General features: G+C 37.0%; 1 pseudogene; it reads right to left on the reverse strand.

Moving 5' to 3' along the window:
• Nucleotides 1-18,579: 18,579 nt before the first annotated feature.
• Nucleotides 18,580-19,343, reverse strand: LOC131180990 (dirigent protein 23-like; annotated as a pseudogene).
• Nucleotides 19,344-20,356: the final 1,013 nt, after the last annotated feature.

Here is a 20,356-nt window from a genome sequence, read left to right on the forward strand (position 1 = left end):
AGAAAAGACTAGCAGCAGCATGTCATGGGCAATTATACCAGGGGAGAATGGCTAGAGCATTTAACAAAGGCGTTCGCCAGCGTGAATTCCAATCGGGAGATCTGGTTTTGAAGAAGATCCTTCCAAATCAAAATGATCCTCGAGGCAAATGGTCACCGACTTACGAAGGACCCTATGTAGTTAAGAAGGCATTTTCTGGCGGTGCACTGATCTTGACTCATATGGACGGCAAAGAATTCCCGAGGCCCGTGAATGCAGATGCTGTTAAAAGATGTTATGCCTAAAAAAAAAAAAGGTAGGAGTGAAAATCTGAAAGGACGCTCCTAGCAAAATGTGTGAAAGAGGGCAAAAACCCGCAAGGGCGCTTTCTGCAAAATGAGCAAGGGGTGAAAACCTAAAAGAGCACCCTAAAAGTGAGCCAAAAAAAAAAAACTCTAGGGGTGAAAACCCGTAAGGGCACTCTTAGAACCAAAAAACAAAGAAATAAGGAAGGGAGCCTGAGACCAGAAGAGGTAATAAGTCACCACGATACGAGCGTTCATTGGAAGATTATTTAAAATAGTGGCAGTCAAGGGAGTTCAAAGTTAGTTACAAGGAATTTGTGAGATCTATTCTTGTACCCTCTCCCTTTGAAATTGTACCTTTATTTTTAAGCCATAATAAAATTGCTCCTTCACTCTAATTTATTTTTCTTATCTACCATTCATTTATGCGCTATTAATTCGTTAAAACTTTATTATAAGATCAGGATTTGAATATTGATAACCCCATGTACTTTGCTATGAGATTTTTAGGGGATGAACAATGGTCGAGCAAAAAAAAAAATGTAGGAGTGAAAACCCGAAAGGGCGCTCCAAGCAAAATGTGTAGAAGAGAGAGTGAAAACCCGCAAAGGGCACTTTTCTGTAAAATAAGTGAGGAGCCAAAACCCGAAAGGGCATTCTGGAAAAGTGAGGAAATTGTAGGCCAAGCCTTGGGACTCGTTCTGACCTTCTCCATTAATCATCTATCTTCGGGACCTTGTTAAGTACATTTTGATTAGACGAACATCTTGTGTCAGGTTTGCTTTGCTTTATCAGTTTTAATTTCCTGCCATCAACCTCTGGTTCCTTGATCTAAGTTGATTTTAATTTTCAGCATTTTAAAATTCCTGTTATCAACCTCTGGTTCCTTGATCTAAGTTGATTTTAATTTTCAGTATTTTAAAATTCCTATTATCAACCTCTGGTTCCTTGATCCAAGTTGATTTTAATTTTCAGTATTTTAATTTCCCGTTATCAACCTCTGGTTCCTTGATTCAAGTTGATTTTAATTTTCAGCATTTTAAAATTCTTGTTATCAACCTCTGGTTCCTTAATCTAAGTTGATTTTAATTTTCAGTATTTTAATTTCTCGTTATCAACCTCTGGTTCCTTGATCCAAGTTGATTTTAATTTTTAGTATTTTAAATTCCCGTTATCAACCTCTGGTTCCTTGATCCAAGTTGATTTTAATTTTCAGCGTTTTAAAATTCTTGTTATCAACCTCTGGTTCCTTGATCCAAGTTGATTTTAATTTTCAGTATTTTAATTTCCCGTTATCAACCTCTGGTTCCTTGACCTAAGTTGATTTTAATTTTCAGTATTTTAAATTCTTGTTATCAACCTCTGGTTCCTTGATCCAAGTTGATTTTAATTTTCAGCATTTTAATTCCTGTTATCAACCTCTAGTTCCTTGATCCAAATTTATTTTAATTTTCAGCATTTTAATTTTTTGCTATCAACCTCTGGTTCCTTGATCCAAGTTGATTTTAATTTTCATCATTTTACATTCCTATCATCAACCTCTGGTTCCTTGATCCAAGTTGATTTTAATTTTCAGTATTTTATATCCCTGCCATCAACCTCTGGTTCCTTGATCCAAGTTGATTTTTATTTTCAGCATTTTAATTTTCTGATATCAACCTCTGGGTTTAAGATCTAAGTTGATTTTAATTTTCAGCATTTTAATTTTCTGTTATCAATCTCTGGGTTCAAGATCCAAGTTGATTTTTCTTTTCGGCATTTTAATATTCATCATTTAATTTTCATCATTGATCTCTGGTTCTAATATCCCAACCACTCAAAATATGGGTCCGAATCTTTACATAATTCCTATACAAGAGAATTTCATCCTCTCTAATAGAAATTATGTAAAGAGGGGCAGCTGTAGACACCATATTTTGGCCGACCTCTGAAGTCAAGGGTCTTTTAAAAATCGAAACTTTATTATCCGTTCTCTATCGATGTCCTGATCACTATGTAGTTTTTTCGAACTTAATGATTGCTCGTCCTTAGAATGAATCGATCTCACAGACAATTTGGTTGCATTCCAATCTCTTGGTCTTTGTCAGATGAGTTCGAGACAATATCGGGTCTCCAGACCATCCAATCTTGCCTACCAATGTTTTTCGATCTCTCTGTGTATAAATATCGCAGAGCTTCACTTGACTAATGTTATGGCTGGGCTTCATGCATGAATGCCCTAAATATTCCTTAAAATGAAGTTAAGGTTTCTGTCCCGTCTAATAATGGTTCCGATCTTAAAAGTTCAATGTCAGTGTCAAATCTTTACAATCCTAATATTTTAAAGTTTCATCCGGTATTTGGTCATGACTTAGTCCGATCTCAGGTTCACGTGTGATGTTTTTCCGATCTCTTATCTCCTGATTATTAGTCCCTTTCAAGTTTAATATTCAAACTACATTCAATCAAATAAATAATTAGAAAATTTAGTTTGGACGCTTTCCGATCTCATCAAGAAATTGAGCGAACAAAAACTTCAATTCATTTCAAAATGAAAATATACAAGTCATTCAGTATGAGGGTCTCCCACAACCTGCTCCTCGGGTACATTATCAGTTCTCTCATTCTCTCTCTCTCTCTCAGGCTCCTCATCGCTGTCCTCTTCGACCTCTGGGATGAGCTTATCCATCTAGGAGAAGTCCTCCTTAGGATAACACTTCTTCAGTTTGGCCAGGAGGTCATTATGGGCGTTCACATATGCTCCAGCCTCTTTTGTGGTACTCTCCTCCTCCTTAGCCTGGAGCTTCTCCTCCTTTGCCCGAAGTTCTTCAGCAAAACGAGTGAGATCGGTAGATCGACCAGCTTGGGAGACTTTGAATTCCCGCTCCACCTCAGATATCCTCTCTTCGTAATGTTTCACCTGATCTTCCAGCTGAGCGATGTAAGCATTGGAAAAGGAGAGCTGAGCCTTTGCAGCTGAGGCATCCCGGACCGCCTTAAGAATCTCCCTCCTTAAGGCGTGGGCTTTTTCTCTGATCACATATTGATTTGCAATAGCCTCCAAGCCCAAACTCATTGTTTGAGTTAAAATATCATCGATACTCTCCTCTGTAAATCTGTTCCGATCTTCTTGGAAGCAGATGGAGGCGCCCATGACTTTGGTTAGATCAGGATTCTCTCGGGTGGAACGGTTCCTTTCTAGTGATTGAATGAGGAGTTGAGCTCCCCGGGAAAGTATCCTAAAAGTAGGGCCAGAAGACTCCCCTTCCACATTAGAAGAGATCGGAGGAAGCAGAGGAGGCGGACATTCAATCTGCCGAGGTGGAGAAACGACGGCCTTTACTTCAGAGACCGGCTGCTTTTGAGGTCGAGGAGGGGAGCTCGATATTTCTACCAAATCTCGATGTGGTGTCTGAGTAGTAGTAGCAGTGGCCTCCTTCATCGCCCATACCTTTCAGAAGACCTCCCTCTTTCGCTTGCGGCTCTCCTTAGAAGGGTCACTGCCCGTCATACCTGCACAAAGAAGAAGTCAGTGAGTTCGCTAAGATTTAGAGGCTAGAGATATGGATTGTACCAGGACCGAGGTCAAAGAGCTGAAGCTCGTAGTCTTCGTCAGTGATCAGCCGCATCATTCACCACTTCAGTTCGGCCATAACTGCATCTAAGCATGAGAATTTGTGGGTGGACGCCTGAGTCTTTAACTCTTTCACCATGGCATCTTCTTCCTTATTTAAGGAGAGCTTCTTAGGGAGTTGGGGGACCAAATAATTCCAGTTACGTGGGATCCCTTCAAAGCCGTTTCGATCCTTAGTCCTAAGGATGAAAAATCGATCCTTCCAGTTCTTTAGTGAAGAAGGGAGATCAGTAAAAGGCGCGCAATTTGGCTTTGCCTGAAAGAACCAGAATTCGTCATCCTTCCTTCGGGTGAGCCTATGCAGTTCAGCAAAGACTTTAGCCGTCGGCTCCAGTCTCTTGGCTCGGCATAGGCCCCTAAAGGCTACTAAAGTCTGCCAGGAGTTCGGATGCACTTGAGCTACCTAGACGTGGTGGAACTTTAGGACGGCCTTATAAAATTCATTAAAGGGAAAACGGAACCCGGTCTTCAACTGCTCTTCGACTATGATGAGATCGCCTTCTTCAAAGAAGTGATTGGCCCGAAAGTCGCCATGGCATTTGATCAAGTTAAAGGAGTCAATCCACATATTGTACTCCTGACTTATGGATTGGAGATCAGTTTCTCTCAGGACGGACAACAGCTCATCGACTGGTAGATTTTCCCTTCTCGAAGAGGTTCCTCGTTTCGGTCTAGTAGCCAGATCAATAACCGGAACGATGGCCATGCTGGATCGTTCGCTTGATCTGATCACATCACCTTCTTTGGAGGTTCACGAAATATGGACGGGAGGTGAGCTCGCAGCTCTCTGACCCTCGGTACCACTCATTTTCAAAAAATAAAAAGGAAAATTAACCAAGGAAAGATCAAAGTCCTTACCGGAGTGTTATTGATGCCTGAAAACTTTTAAAAGCGAGAAGAAATGTTGAAACTGCTAGGGGAAGCTCTGAAATGACATAAGGAAGTAACTGACTCACCTTTCCCTTATTTATACTCATCTGAGCATTAAATGCTCACGAAGTCCCAAGCGACACATCAGTTAGTGGAACCAGGCTACCTCCTTGACACATCGCAAAAAGGTTCTAGAAATTTAATAAAAATCGAATAAATGAGATCGGTCAACTGAGGTCATCGGATTGAATAAATTTTCAAAAACACGGATCGACGAATAACGATAAGATTGGATACACATATCAGAGATTGGAAAAATAACTAATGCAATAACAAAACAAAAAACATTCAAATAAAAATTTCATTTCATTTCCAAAAGATCAGATTACATCATTTGGGCGATCTCAAAAGATCAGATTACATCAGTTGGGATATCTCAAAAGATCGGATTACATCATTTGAGCGATCTCAAAAGATCAGATTACATCAGTTGGGCGATCTCAAAAGATCGGATTACATCATTTGGGCGATCTCAAAAGATCAGCACTACGTTCTACCTAGCGTGCTAACCTATGTCAAAGCCTAGTCTTGTGGCTGAATCAAAAGATGTGTTTGATCAGAAAGCTAGCCACGAACATTGGATAGATGTGCAGCTTAGATGGGGTGACTATGACTCTCATGATATTGAGCGGAGTCATCACCGATGTTATTGACCAGAACCGAGCTGCAGTCGGGACGCCTGATATGGTTGGGAGCCAAATGAACTTCAAGAGGCAATCACCGACATTAAGATTGAAATTAGCAGTCCTCTTGTCTGAGATCGGTCTACCGATTGTACCAATAGATTGATTCGAGATCGGCATGGCTGTCACTTTCGATCTTGATTAGTAAATTAGTCCGGTTCCCTCACTGTCATTAGGTGACATTCTCATAGCTCTCCGATCGCTGGGATCATAAATTTTCAGGCGAAGGGCGAAGGAAACAGTCGAAAAAAGATCAAAAGGGCCATCATAATCAGAATTGTCACTAGAAAAGCTAGAATTGGAAAAATGGTGCATTGAGAACAAACTGAAAAAGGAAAAATGAAGTGTGAAGGTGATTTCCTATTGCTGCATATATATAGGGCCCTGGCATTTATTGCATACAGAACCCGAAGCGGATGCATCGGTAACTGGAGAATTTATTGCTTTGACCAATATAAGTTAGATAGGGAGGAAAGATCGAAATAAGAGAGATCAATAAAGAAGAGGGACCCAGAGATCGGAAAAGGGGATGGTCATAAGGGGAAGATCGGAAGGAGCAGGAGATGACCCATAGAGATCGGAGAGCGCAGAGGGGATAAATAACTTCCAATTAACTCTTTTCATCGACAAATCCGAGTTAGTTAAAGCATTGCAAGCGTGATCAGATCCTCACCACACATCTCATTTGCAAGGACGCCCTCCTAGCTGCCAGACGCCGAAACAGTTAAAGTAGTCCTGTACATTTCGATCTCCACTGTTGATCACAATCGTAAGGATGGATCCGGAGCCCTCGGATCAAAAAGCAGACGACAGGTTTGGCACTTTTTATTCCCAGCCTTTGGATCTATTTTGTAAGGCAAGACCCTGAGCCGTTGGATTAAGAAGAGAAAGGGCGGATATTTTGAACGGGATCCCGGCCCTCCATTTTGATTCTCTTTAATTCTCAGACATTAGATTATGTCCTTTTGAATCTAAACCCTCTGTCTCCCCCTGGCAAGATCCTGACCCTTCATTATGGGCACCCGTTCCCTATAAATACTTGCATGCAATACTGTAGAAGGGACGGACAAAAAACGAGAAGGTGGTGATCATAGTGGAAAGACTCTGAAATTTGATTCAGTCTTGCTATTTGCCATTCTGAGCTTTCGAAGTGTTGAGAAACTTTAGAAACTAGTTTTCTTAAGTATTTCACTAAAAGGAGCTCTAAGTCCTGAAACTTCCATTTTCAGTTTTTATGCAACCATGTTCATATCACCTCATTCCCACCGTTCTAATATCTAGCATTACCTTCAGAGTTCAACTTCGTTCCGACCTATTTCCATTACTTCGAGTAAGTTCAAGTCCTTCGGCCGTCAGCTTTCATCTCTACAAGATTTGTAGATTCCAGAGTTAGCTCATCTGTCTCCTCGACTTCCCACAGGTAAGCGTCTGAACTGTTATTTTGTCAAACATCTTTGTTTTGTTTTCTCCAGTTTTCTTTTGAAATTTCCTTTATATCCAATCGCACTAAATCTCAAAATAGATTATCTAGGCCAATAGTTATTCCTGTGTCTATTTTTATTTCATTCGTAAATTCCATTTATCTTCATTTAGTTTTCATTCCCTTTGAGAGTAGACATTCAAGTCACAGGCAACTTGTAAATACTCAAAAGAATATAGGCAAGGGTATTTCGAAGTGAGAGTTTTCGATCTAAAAAAATAAAAATGACAAAGAAAGATAGGTATAGCATAGGTCGGATAGGTTGGAAACAAGAATAGGTCAAACAAATAAGTTATGAGGTCAGGCCATGGAACGAACCCAGGTGATAATGTAATAGATCGGGAATCGAGATAAGATCGGATCCCGGACTAGCGACTAAAAAGAGATCGGATATTGCTAATCAAAGAGTTTTAATAAAGCGATCTTGCAGAAGATCGGCAAGGAGTTCAGTCTTTCATCCACTGTCTAGTTATAAGGTCTCGTAGGCTAGGAAAAGCTGTACACAGGTCTCTTATGTCCTCGGTACTTCATTCTCATAAAAGGGGTCAAGAAGGACCCTTTACCAAAATGCTTAGTTCCAAGCTCTTACAAAACGCCATTCTAATAAACACATTAAGAGTTCCGGGGAAAGTTCTTACCCGAACTCAGTCTAACTTTTAAACACGAACATATTAAGAGATCAGGGGAGAGTTCTTACCCAAACTCAGTTTGATCTTTAACGCAACTCATTAAGAGATCGAGGGAGAGTTCTTACTCGAATTCTCAAATAAATTCTTAATACTAAGAGTTCAGGGGAGAGTTCTTACCCGAATTCTCGGCCAAAATCTTAATAAAATATGTGGAGATCAGAGGAGAGTTCTTAACTAAAATCTCCCGCTTAAATTTTAAACAAAATATACTAAGAGATCGGGTGAAAGTTCTTACCCGAATTCTTGGCTAAAACCCTAATAAAATATGTGGAGATCGGAGGAGAGTTCTTATCCTAAATTTCTCGCTTAAATTTTAAACAAAACACACTAAGAGATTGGGGGAGAGTTCTTACCCGAATTCTCGGCCAAAAATCTTAATAAAATATGTGGAGATCAGAGGAGAGTTCTTATCCGAAATCTCCCGCTTAAATTTTTAACCAAATACATCAAGAGATCGGGAAAGAGTTCTTACCCGAATTCTCTTAGCATGAATCCAAACTAAAAAATCACAACCTTAATATCCGAATTAACCCCAACAAAAATCCATTATATAATAACTATTCACTGAAGGGTCATCTCATATACTCGTGTTCTTGGGCAACCCTAGAATAGTGAAATGTCAAATATTCCTTTCATCCATATAAAGGATTAACATCACCATTCCAACCCCCTAATTATCAATTTTAATTTATGAAGAGCATAATATTAAATCTGCTTATCCTCGTTGAGGGACGAGGTGGGGTGCTTAACATCTTCCCCACTCACGCACGAACCCCGAACTTAGAATCTCTATTTTCAAAGTGGTTTTTAGTTTATGTTTAAAAATGGTTTTCTTTAGTTTCCCTCAAAATTAAAGTGGCGACTCCTCACTTTTCCCACTTCGGTGAGAATTCGTCCAGGTGACCGCGAAATCCCTTGCGACAATTGACAAATTCAAATCTTACCTAATTAGATTGAAAGTCATTGTATTCATAGCCATCCGGTACCTTTTGAACAAGAAGGAAGCAAAACTAAGGCTGATTCGATGAATTTTACTCCTGTAAGAATTTAACCTTGAAATTAATGACAAAAAGGGATCCAAAAATGTAATAGCTGACCACCTCTCCAGACTAAAAATGGAAGACATAAGGGACATTAAGGATTTGCCAATTAATGATTCATTTCCTGATAAGCAATTACTAGCATTCTTCCAAGCTCTATGGTATGCTGACTTTGTTAATTTTCTTTTATGTAGGGTATTACCTCCAAACATGTCTTATCAGTAAAAGAAGAAATTTCTACATAATGTGTGGTTCTACACATGGGAGGAACCTCTGTTATACAAGAGATGTAATGATGGGCTACTAAGAAGATGCATACCGAAAGAGGAAATAGAGAACATTCTGCAGCATTGCCATTCATCATTATATGGAGAACACTTTGGCACCACAAAAATAGTAGCCAAGATTTTGCAAGCAGGGTTTTACTAGCCACATCTGTTCAAGGATGTAAGATCCTTTGTGCTAGCTTGTGATCAATGCCAAAGAACGGGAAACATTTCAAGAAGGAATGAGATGCCACAGCATGGTATACTTAAAATTGAATTATTTGATGTGTGGGGAATAGACTTCATGGGTCCATTCCCAACTTCCTTTGGAAACAAGTATATCCTAGTTGGTGTTAACTATGTGTCAAAATGGGTAGAAACAGTAGCTACACCAACATATGATGCCAGAGTGGTAACAAAATTCCTCAAAAAGAACATCTTCACAAGATTTGGCACACCAAGAACAATAATCAGCGATGGAGGGAGTCACTTCTGCAATTAACAATTTGAAAATTTATTGAAGAAATATGGAGTGACTCACAAGGTGGTAAACCCTTACCATCCTCAGACCAGTGGCCAAGTAGAAGTTTCAAACTGGAAGCTGAAACATATCCTTGAGAAGATAATCAATCGCTCAAGGAAAGATTGGTCCATGAAGTTAGATGATGCATTGTGGGCATACTGCATATAAAACTCCCATTGGAATAACACCCTTCTGCTTGGTCCATGGAAAATCCTGCCACCTACCCGTCGAACTTGAACACAAAGCCTATTGGGCTAACCAAACCCTAAACTTTGACCTAAAGGCTACTGGCAAAAAAAGGCTTCTACAGCTCAATGAGCTAAAAGAAATCAGACATGATGCCTATGAGAATGCCAGGATCTTCAAGGACAAGACCAAAAGATGGCACGACAGGTGTATATCAAGAAAAGAAATCAAAAAAGGGGATTTTGTCTTGCTCTTCAATTCCAGATTAAAATTCTTTCCAAGGAAGTTGAGATCAAGATGGTCCGGACCCTTTAAGGTAACCCAAGTCTTCCCGCATGGAGCGGTAGAAGTGTGGAGTGAAACCTCAGGTGCATTCAAGGTCAATGGGCAAAGGCTGAAACCTTACTTCTAGGGAGAACCCATAGAGAAGGGAGCCAACTGCACCTTCGACAACCCTCCAGACAGATCGTGAACAACAAAAGCAAAGTCCAGCTAAAGACTATAAACAAGCGCTTTTTGGGAGGTAACCCAAAAATTCTAAATTTACTTTACTTTCTTTCTTATTTTATTTTTTGTTTTATGTTTGTTCGTATTTTATTTCATAGGAACCCAAAATCTCAAGTCTGGAGAAGCAAAGAACTGAAGGCAAGAGAAGAGAGGAATCATTAAGTCAAATCTACACAAGAGGAAATTGAACAAAACCGAAGAAGTAACTATGTTGTTAATACTTTCATTCATCTCATTCATATAAATAGGAATACTCTAGCATGAATCGAGCATAACAACAAAAAAAAGAAAAGCTAGAAGATTACACGGTCCGTGTAAGAACTTTACATGCTTCGTGTAACATTTTGGAGCCCGGAACTATGACTGCATAAGCTACAAAAACTTATACGGGTTCACCCCATGTAGAGCTACACGCCCTGTGCACCATAGAGGGAGAGAAAAGTTTTTGAAATTAAGTGGGACAGAAGGTTACATGGGTCCCCGAGATAATTTACATTGGCCATGTAACTTATTCAGCAAGGCAACTTGAGGGACAAGAAGTTACACGAGTCCCCGAACGGAATTACACGGGCCATGTAACTTAGCAGAAGCGAGAAATTACGAACAGAAAGTTACACGGGCCAGTAGGTCGGGACCCATGTAGTGATACATGACTCGTGTATCACATCGCAAAAGCGATACCTGGGGTGAGAAACACGTGAAATGAAGGGTCACAATGACCCTTTAAATTCACCTCTTGCCCTTAAACTGCCTCCCATTCTAAAACTCTTCCTCTCCATGTCTTCTAACTTTTAAAAACCTCTTAAATCTCCTCTCCCCTCACTAAACCCTAGTTTTTCCCTCTCCCAAAGTCACCAATGGCTCCTACAAAGAGACTGGCAAGAAGAATGGGCTCCTCCTCAAGGCAAGGAGGTGACTCCCCACCCTCACCTCCTCAGCCATCACCTCAGCGCCCAAGAACAACAGCAGCCCCACCTCCACCACTTCCCCCACCTCTACCACAAGCAGCCCCACAACCTCAACTACCATAACCTCAACAGCCAGCACAATTGGAATTCTCCATCGCTTGGGATTTCGCGACAATGCCCACAGAGATCTATGTGCTCGGCTTAACAACCGAAAAATAATCTCCACAAAGTATACAGACTTCAAGCTGCTGGAGCAAATAAGGCTACAAGACAAAATCAATGGGCTTCTTGACAGCATTGGGCGGACCAGATTCGCCCAACTCCAATTCCCTGCCTACCGGGACACCACACTGGAGTTCCTTGGGAGTTTCAAGGCTACCTTATGGCCCACTGATAGGGAGGATAGGGGCAGGATTGAGTTTCGGCTCCTTGGTATCGATCGGGTAATGAACAAGGACGAGTTCAACACTATCTTTGGATTTTACAGCACCAGGCACTAAGAGATCCTGCAAAACCGGATGGTCTACAACAGCGTTGAATTCTAGCATTCTATAGCCCTGAACATGGAGGTTTACAACTCTAACAAGTCAAAATCTACAGGTATCACTAGCCCTACTTTGCGGTACATGTACCAATTAGACGCCCATACCATCATGGGCCACAATGATAGCTTAGGTGTGGTGAACGCCAATGAGCTCTTCTTCCTTTGGTGTATGGTCACCGGGAAATGTTGTAGCATGGGATTCTTCTTGTGCAACCACCTTCACTGCCTATCTCACCAGTCGATAGGGCGTATAGTGCTTGGGGGCCTCATCATAGCCATCGCACTCCACTTCGGATTCATTTCAGAGCATCACAAGCTGCGCTCTATCCTGGGCACCTCTAGGATTGACCAGACCATTTGCATATCCATGGGGACATGTAAGAAGGTCGATAACACCTGCTACTTGATCGATGCTGAAGGGAATGTTATCCCTAGGAGGGAAGAAGCATGAGAAGACCCTGGTGAACCTTCACAGGCCCAAGGGGAAACCCAAGAGCCACTCTATCACGAGTTTCCCACTCGAGTGCCTCCCTACACGCCACCACCGACTGACCCCATCATTGCATACCTTCAGCGCATGGAGACTACACTCAACAACAGAATGCAAGCACTCGAAGACAACCTCCAGGAAGCCCCCAACAAGCTGAACATAATTATTGAGAGGCTTGATGAAGAGGGACCATCGTCACCATCAAAGACTTTTTAGAGTTAGGACTATAGGATAGGTTCTTTAATGTAAAAATTCATATACCTTAGTCCTAAACTGCACTCATAGGTCTCTTTTACTTGCTTTTTGTCCAAACTTTCAATCCTTAATACATAATATGCTTTTTTATAATTTTTGTGATACCTTTTAATTTTGCATATTGTGTTGACATTGAGGATAATGTCAGATTTGAGTTTGGGGGTACAGATGCATTTCATGCATTGCATGTCATTACATTGCTTAATTATATCCATATTTTACTTATGTATCAAAATTCTAGAAAATTTTGAAAATTTTGAACCTTGAACTTGTGAAACTTAGAATTATAACCACAATTACTAGTAAGCTAATAATTGGACTCCATGGGATCAAGGAATGAACGTATCTGGATAGGCAAAAAGGACTTTAATATGTTGTCTGTGAAAAGCCTAATCACCTTAGTGGAGCTAGACTAGTTAAATCCCTTCATAACTATTAATTTATCACATTAAACTTGTAAAGTTAGGAAAAAAATTTTTCAAATGTAGACAAACCTAAAAATGCCTCACTAGCTCTAGAACATGTCTCTTTGACCTATTGAGGTGAAATCCTAGCATATACTTAATAAAAAGATGATTAAGGCATTCTTTGACATAGCCTCATTAAATCTCAATAACCCTAGTAAATATATATATATATATCCCTTGTAGTGAATTTGAGCCTATACTTTACCTGTATAAATTTCCTTATTTACCCGCAAAAATTCACCTAGCCCCTAGCCTAAACACTCACCTTACCCTTTTTGAGGAAGCCTAGAGCGCAAAGGATAGGTATATCAAATGTAAAAGAAGACATAGGAAAAGGGTGTGAAAAACCAAAAAGAGTGCGAGTGTGCATTAAGGAAAATCTTGCCTTTTTAACCCAACAAAAGTTTGGGGGAAAGGAGAGATACAAAAAAAAAAAAAGAGAAGAAAGGGGTATGCTTAGCACTGTAAAGAACCCCATTTTTCCATACAAAATTAACAGAATAAACTTGGTATACTTAGAACTTTGTGCATAAAAGCTACTCTCGTATTTGCATTCCTTAAGACCCTTCATTGGTAGCCAAATCATCACCCCTTAACCCCAATACAACCTCTCTAAAGACCTTTTGATCTTTTGAAAGTGTGTGCTACATTAGTGGAGATAGGAAATTGAGATGTGCCTATGGAGCGGGAATTGAGCACTTCATCACAATTATCCATTATAGAGGCAAATTTGGGGAGTAAGTGTTTCTCAAATCTATTCTGATAAAATAAGTTATTTGTGACTTATTAATAGCCTTGCATAGAGAAATAACTAGTTGAAACACCATGAAGGGGGGTGAAGTTCTAAGCAGGCTGCTATTGAAACCCTTATGCCTTGAAGGAGGGTAATTGGTATGAAGGATTAGAGGAGTTCAATTATATGCATATCGAATTATTGGTTGTGTTCCTAAGTTATCCCCTAAAATGTTTTCTAAAACAAGATTTTTATTTGCTTAAGGACAAGCAAAGGTTTGAGTTTGGGTGTATTTTATACACTTATATTATATAGATGTTTTTAAGCATATTTGTATATTAATTCATAGTATTTAGATAAGTAATCTCATGCACAATTATTAATTTCATCAACTTTTGTAAATTCCATCATCAAACTCTAAATTTTATATTTTATGTATCATTTCAAGTGTTTGAATAAAGTTCCAAGGCATAGGAGTGCAGAAGAGAGCTTAGAAAGACCAAAGGAAAGAGAAGTGCCATTGATACACTTTACAAGGGTCGTGAAATCAAAGCCACAGACCCGTGTAACCTACTGCCAGGGGAAAACTAAAAGAGCCAAGGAAGAAATGCAGTATATGGAGACTCGTGTAAGTCTCTGCCTGGCCAGGATTAAGAAACTCTTTGTAAAGCAAAAGAACATGGGTCGTGTACTTGGACCCGTGTAACCAACAATGCGCCGTGTAATCTTATGTACCAATATGAGTTGCAGTCTTCAAAGCTCCAGTAAGTTACACGGCCCAGTGACACATGGGCCGTGTATCAACCGACAGCAAGTTTTCTTATTTGGCTCTAGCTTCAGTTTTTAACAGAGAGAAGAGACTTCTAATGCTTTTAGGACTCTAAAAACCTAACCCTAGGCACTGAATATAAATAGAAGCAGCAGAAAGAGGGGGATCCAGAGCCGGACAATAACACCTTCATCATTTTCTCACAGCCGCCTAGAAGAGTAGTGTATCAGTATCAAGGAGCAGCCTTCAGCTGAAGTTCCACAAGATCAAAGCTGCAGATTCTCTTCTGTTCTTTTGTTTTATTTCTTTAAGCGGACTTTTATTGTTCTTTTATTTTATTTTTATTATGTTTGCTGAACTCACCATGAGTGAGTAATTTCCATATTTTGGAATTAGGAGAGTAACGCTTGTAATCATTATTATGAACAAATATTTAGTTTTATTTATTGGGTTTGATCTTTGATTTAATTTCTTACGATCTTAATGCATGTTATGCGTTAGCACCCACTTAGTATCTATTATAGATATTAATTGAAGAACTAAAATGTGAAAATTAATATTAGAAAATCAAGATTTTAAACCTAGGAAATTTGACCAAGGGAGAGGCTGGTAACCTTTGTGGAGTTCCATAATTAATTATAGGTTTTAAAGGGTTTTTATTAGAATTGATTACCTATGAAAGTAGAGTTTAACTCTAATTGAGACACACCTTAGGTGCCTTGAGAGAGGACCTAGGATACTTTAGGATTAATTTCCATCAAGGCAAACGATTCTCAATCCAATGAATAGACAAGACTACATCCATAATAAGGTTAAAGTGTAAAATCTTAATTCTGGAATTATTTCAAAATAGATTATTCCATTTTAAATTCATTGCCCTTTTTTTATTCCCAGTATTCAAAATAGACAAATTTCACTCTCCCATTTTATTCGATAGCCTAGGTAGCCAAAATCGCCGTGTAGTTTGATACTTATTAGTTAAATTCCTCGTGGGACCATACTCTACTAACTACTTTATTACTTGTTCATGAACCGTGCACTTGCGGAGTTGAAAAAACTAGCAAACATCTTGCTATTTTTATTGTTGCGAGTAAAAGTTTTTGATTTTGAAATGTTATGTAAAAATTATTATTGGTCCTTCAAAAACCTTAAAAACATATCTTATTTGTAAAAGTTGGAAAGGAAATATATAAAAAAAAAAAAAGCCTTTTAAATAGAAAAAACTGTCCATCTTTGTAAATTATACTTGTGAACCATAAACCTAAGAATCTACTTGACACTTCTAGCTTCTTCAAATAATCTTCAAGCCTTTTCTTACACATCCTGTGACATTCTTTGGACATTTTTGTTTCTTTCCATTTTAGCATTTCAACCATCAAAAGCAATCATAAATGTTTCAAAAGATTTTTTTTTGTTTCCAAGGTAGATATAATTATAGTAAATAGTTACTTAAACTATGGGACTAACAACTATTTTTTAATAATGACAAACTATAATACTTATAAAAGAGAAATTTGATAGACTTAGTTTACCAAGTTAAGAAAATGATTTTATGATATTATACTCGTGGATAAATATATGTAATTTAAATTTCAATTATCATTATATATATAAATATAATTATAGATAAATATGAATAATGTGAAGTGTTTTAATTAGCTAAGTTTACAGATAATATGATCTACTGAATCTTGTCAAATTTGGAAAGAGTGGTGATAAATTATATATTAATTCATTTTAATTTGGGTTATATAAGTGATTGACTTACTTTACACATCAAAATGACTAGCTAATTTAATATTGCAACTCAACTATTTATATTTACCCTTTCTTTTTTATATTTTTCCTATGTGAGACATTCTTAACACCCTCCCCTTAAGTGTAATAACATGATTGTCACTTGATAATTATGCAGTATTAACCCAATACATACTCAACTACATGGCTTTATGAGTAGCTAAAACCCGCCACAATTTAGTTTAGGCTCTGCCATGTTAAATTTGAAGAGAGTGCTGACAAATTACATATTAATTCATTTTAATTTGGACTTATACAGGTGATTGAGTTGCTTCACACGTTTAAATGACTGCCAATTTAACATTAAGATCCAAACATTTATATTTACCTTTTTCTTTTTTATATTTTCCTGATGTAAGACATTCTCAATAAATTTATTTAAGAATCTCTCGTTTTAAAATATTAAATAGAGAATGATTTCTAATTTGAATTTTTTTATTTATCAATTATAAACTTTATCAACTTTATGATTAAAGCATCTTAATTTTTTTTTTCTGATAAATAAAAAAAATTATGATAAGAATTACAAAATGCTGATAGTGTAATCCATTAATCATCGCTCACCTCATTTAATATCTTTAAAAAAATTTTAGATTAAAAAAAAAAAAATCAATCCCCTTTATTGAGCCAACTTGTCTTATATTATTCTTTCTTATCTTTAGCTATTCCACCACCTAAAATTAACATGTCTTATTTTATTGTAATTAACAACAAATGAAATGATTGCATACTTTAATTTTTCTAGAATTGGGGAACGAAGTTATCCTTGTAATTGCTTGGTTGAATGAGTGGTGGAGACAAATGAAGCAAATAACATGAGGCTATTGTGTTTGTTACGTTGGCAACATCTCATGAATGGCAGTCGATCAACATCATCGGAAACTCGCATGTCTTGCTTCTTTTGGCACCACCAATCGTTTCTCAGCCCCATTGATTTTAAAATAAAATGTGCTCCAATATGCCAATCAGCTCCTTGTTAAATGCCTTTTCCCTTTGTCCCTCTTTTGAAATCAATACTACAAAAGCTGTGATTAATTATGGTGGTCTTGGCGACACTTAATATTTAATTCATGTATATGTAAATTAAAGCTACATTTGTTTTATAAATCAATTGAAAATATTTTTTTAATTAAATGAAAAATTAAATTTTTTTTAGAAAAATAATTTAAAAAAAAAGAAATTATTTTTCATTTTTTTAGACTTTAATAATCTTATTAAGGGCAAATACACTATTTCACACATGAACTTTTCCAAAAAGAAAAAAAAATCTTGTAGCACTCTAAATTTTTAAAACGTCTTATGACACACCTCATCTACGGTAGAATGGATTTAAGATACATAATGAAGGCGTATCATAGGACGTTTTAAAAGTTCATAGTAGCATAATTTTTTTTTTTAATGAAAACACTTATATATACATGATATAAATATATACTATTAATTTAATATTACAGCTAAATAACAACGGATATTTTCATAAAAATATTTTTCATATATAAATTATTTTTCACAAAACAATCAAAGTTAGTGTATTTTTTAAAGTCATTGAGAGAAAATATAATTTTATTTTTTTAAAAAAAGAGATAATCTTAATTAGTTTATGAATTGATTTGAAAATATTCTTAACATATATTTATCAATTAGAATCAGTTTATTTATCACCATTTATTTTTATATTTTAATATAATTTTTAAATTTTCATTACTTTTTTTTTTAAATTATTGAACTTATTTTCACTTTTATTAAAATCCGGCCAGTCCTTTGTCAAAATGTTGATGTGGTAATCAAATTGAATCCCTTATTGTTAAAAAGAAATATTATATTCCCTTCACAATAATTTCATTGTATGATAATCCATCATATTTTATCTATTGTGGCTGCCATATCAGCATTTCACAAATGGTGGCCAAATTTTGATAAAAATACTCCTCGCAATGATTTAAAAAAAAATAATTTTTAAATTATAAATTAAAATATAGAGAATATAATGATAAGGAAATTTTTATCTAGAATAATGAATTTACTTATTAAATATATGAATTTCATATATTTATATTTTGAATATATGATAGATTGAATTTAGATAAAAAAAAATTTATAATGATATAATTAGTGAGAAAAATTTATATAAATCTGATGCATTATAAATTAAAAATAAAAATATATACATATATGTAGATCATACCATATGTGTTGTGTTTCGGGTTGATAATGAATTGAGTAGTCATGCAAATTAAAATAAATGAACTGACAAGATTTTATCACGCAAATTAACCAACTATATCAACTAAACCAAATAAAAAGGCACTATTCTGAAACAATTTAGTCAAAGTTTATATTTATTTCTTGGTAGCAAAAGTTTATATTTATTAATATACGAAGCCAAGGATCACCAAATTACTTTAACACAACGACTCGAGTAGTAAGCTATAAAAATGGAAAATGGCAGTGAATTAAAGCTGAATATATAAAACTGAAAAGACAAGCGCAAGCAATATCACAGGAGAGAGGCAAAGATATCTAGTGAACTACTGTAACATTATAGCCAACGATAGCATCTCCAGTAGTAATATCAAACCAATGCGTCTTCGCAATTGCATATCCACGAGCCAGCCGGAAAAGCCCAGTCCCGCCAACGATCGGCATCTCACGTACAGGACTCATGGCTGAGTTCTTGCCAAGGAGGCTGATAGAGCTACCATTATAGATACCATCAATGAAGGCGAAGTTCATGGCCATGATAAGGCAGACTTCACTCTGTCCAGCTGAACCATAAAGCCCTTGTGCTCGACCCACCAGTTTGGAGTTGGGATCTGGTCCTTGAGTTAAAGGATCATCTGCCATCATAATAGCACCAAAAAGAGTGGGAGATTTTTCGGTGTCAGCGGACTGAGCCACCTTGATAGCACTAGGGTTCTTGCCACTAACTGTGTCGTGTAAATAGAATTGGAGATTGGTTACAGTTTCCTTCTGGTCTGTGTCTCTGAGGCCAGTTGTCTAAAGGGAAAGCTTGCGCCCATGGCATGGCTATGACTAGGGAAATGATGAAGAAAACTAGACATAACTTTGCCATGTTCTTCCTCAGCTCTAGCAATAAAAAGCCAAGAAAATTCACTCTAACACCAGACAAGACACAAGGAGAGCCAGGGACTTGTGATTCTGAGAGATTTTATAAAATGGGTGTGTCGGTCTTGCATTTTGCGATGCAACTGCTAGCTCCTTTTATATTCAAAGGCCGTTTAACAACAATTGGGACTAGGGACCCACCTTTATTGGGCCTTGTTTACAGCCCAACACATTTGATTTTTTTAGGCTAATAGTGTCAGTTGTCCGAACATTAGTAATTAATATTATTTTTCTATTTTAATAAAATTTTGAAATTCATAACCTCTTACATTATAAAATAAATATTTATCCACTGAATTAAAAAAAAAGTTTTTATTAATAACAATATAAAATAATCAAATAAAATTTCTTGCATGATTTTCAAAAGAAAATCAAACAATTTTTATTTTTGAAAGCAAATCAAGCAAGCAGGTATTTGTGTTGTAGATTTGAGGCAAAACGAGCTTTCAATGCTTTTGACTATCTGAGTAATTTTTGTGGGAAAAATAAGTGGGTAGATGGATGCATGTGACTGTGACTGTGACTGTCTGCCCCCAAGCATACTGGACATATAGAATAGATTAAATTTGGATTATATGAATATGAATGGCAGTGTTCTGGATCCACCACGTAGTTTCTGGTTATATATTAGTCGACCTAACTCACCTCTCTTCGGATTTCAACATTCTTGGAAAGAAATTAGGTCCATTTGCCAGTTTGTCTTGGATAGCCTAACCCAAGAAAACCAAAACTTTCAACAAGTTAGGATCCCTAGGAAATGCTTGTGGTGTTAGATTCCTCGTGTTAATTAGTTACATCACATTAAATTCTATGTTATGAGCTATGTCACTTAAATATTGGCCCAAATCCAATTCTCCATCACTACAACCATTTAAGGCCAACTGCTGAATTTTGGTCACTTAATGTGTATTTTTTTTTCCTTCTAAAATTGGAATTGCTATCTGGCATCATAAGATAGTTTGTTAATATAATAGAAATAATGTGCCACTTATAAAGTTTTAAACACTTAAATTAATTTTTGGATTGAGTTAACTTATTTTTTTAAAATGATATCAAATCAGAACCT

The sequence above is a fragment of the Hevea brasiliensis genome, chromosome 6, assembly GCF_030052815.1.
Source record: "Hevea brasiliensis isolate MT/VB/25A 57/8 chromosome 6, ASM3005281v1, whole genome shotgun sequence".
NCBI lineage: Eukaryota > Viridiplantae > Streptophyta > Magnoliopsida > Malpighiales > Euphorbiaceae > Hevea > Hevea brasiliensis.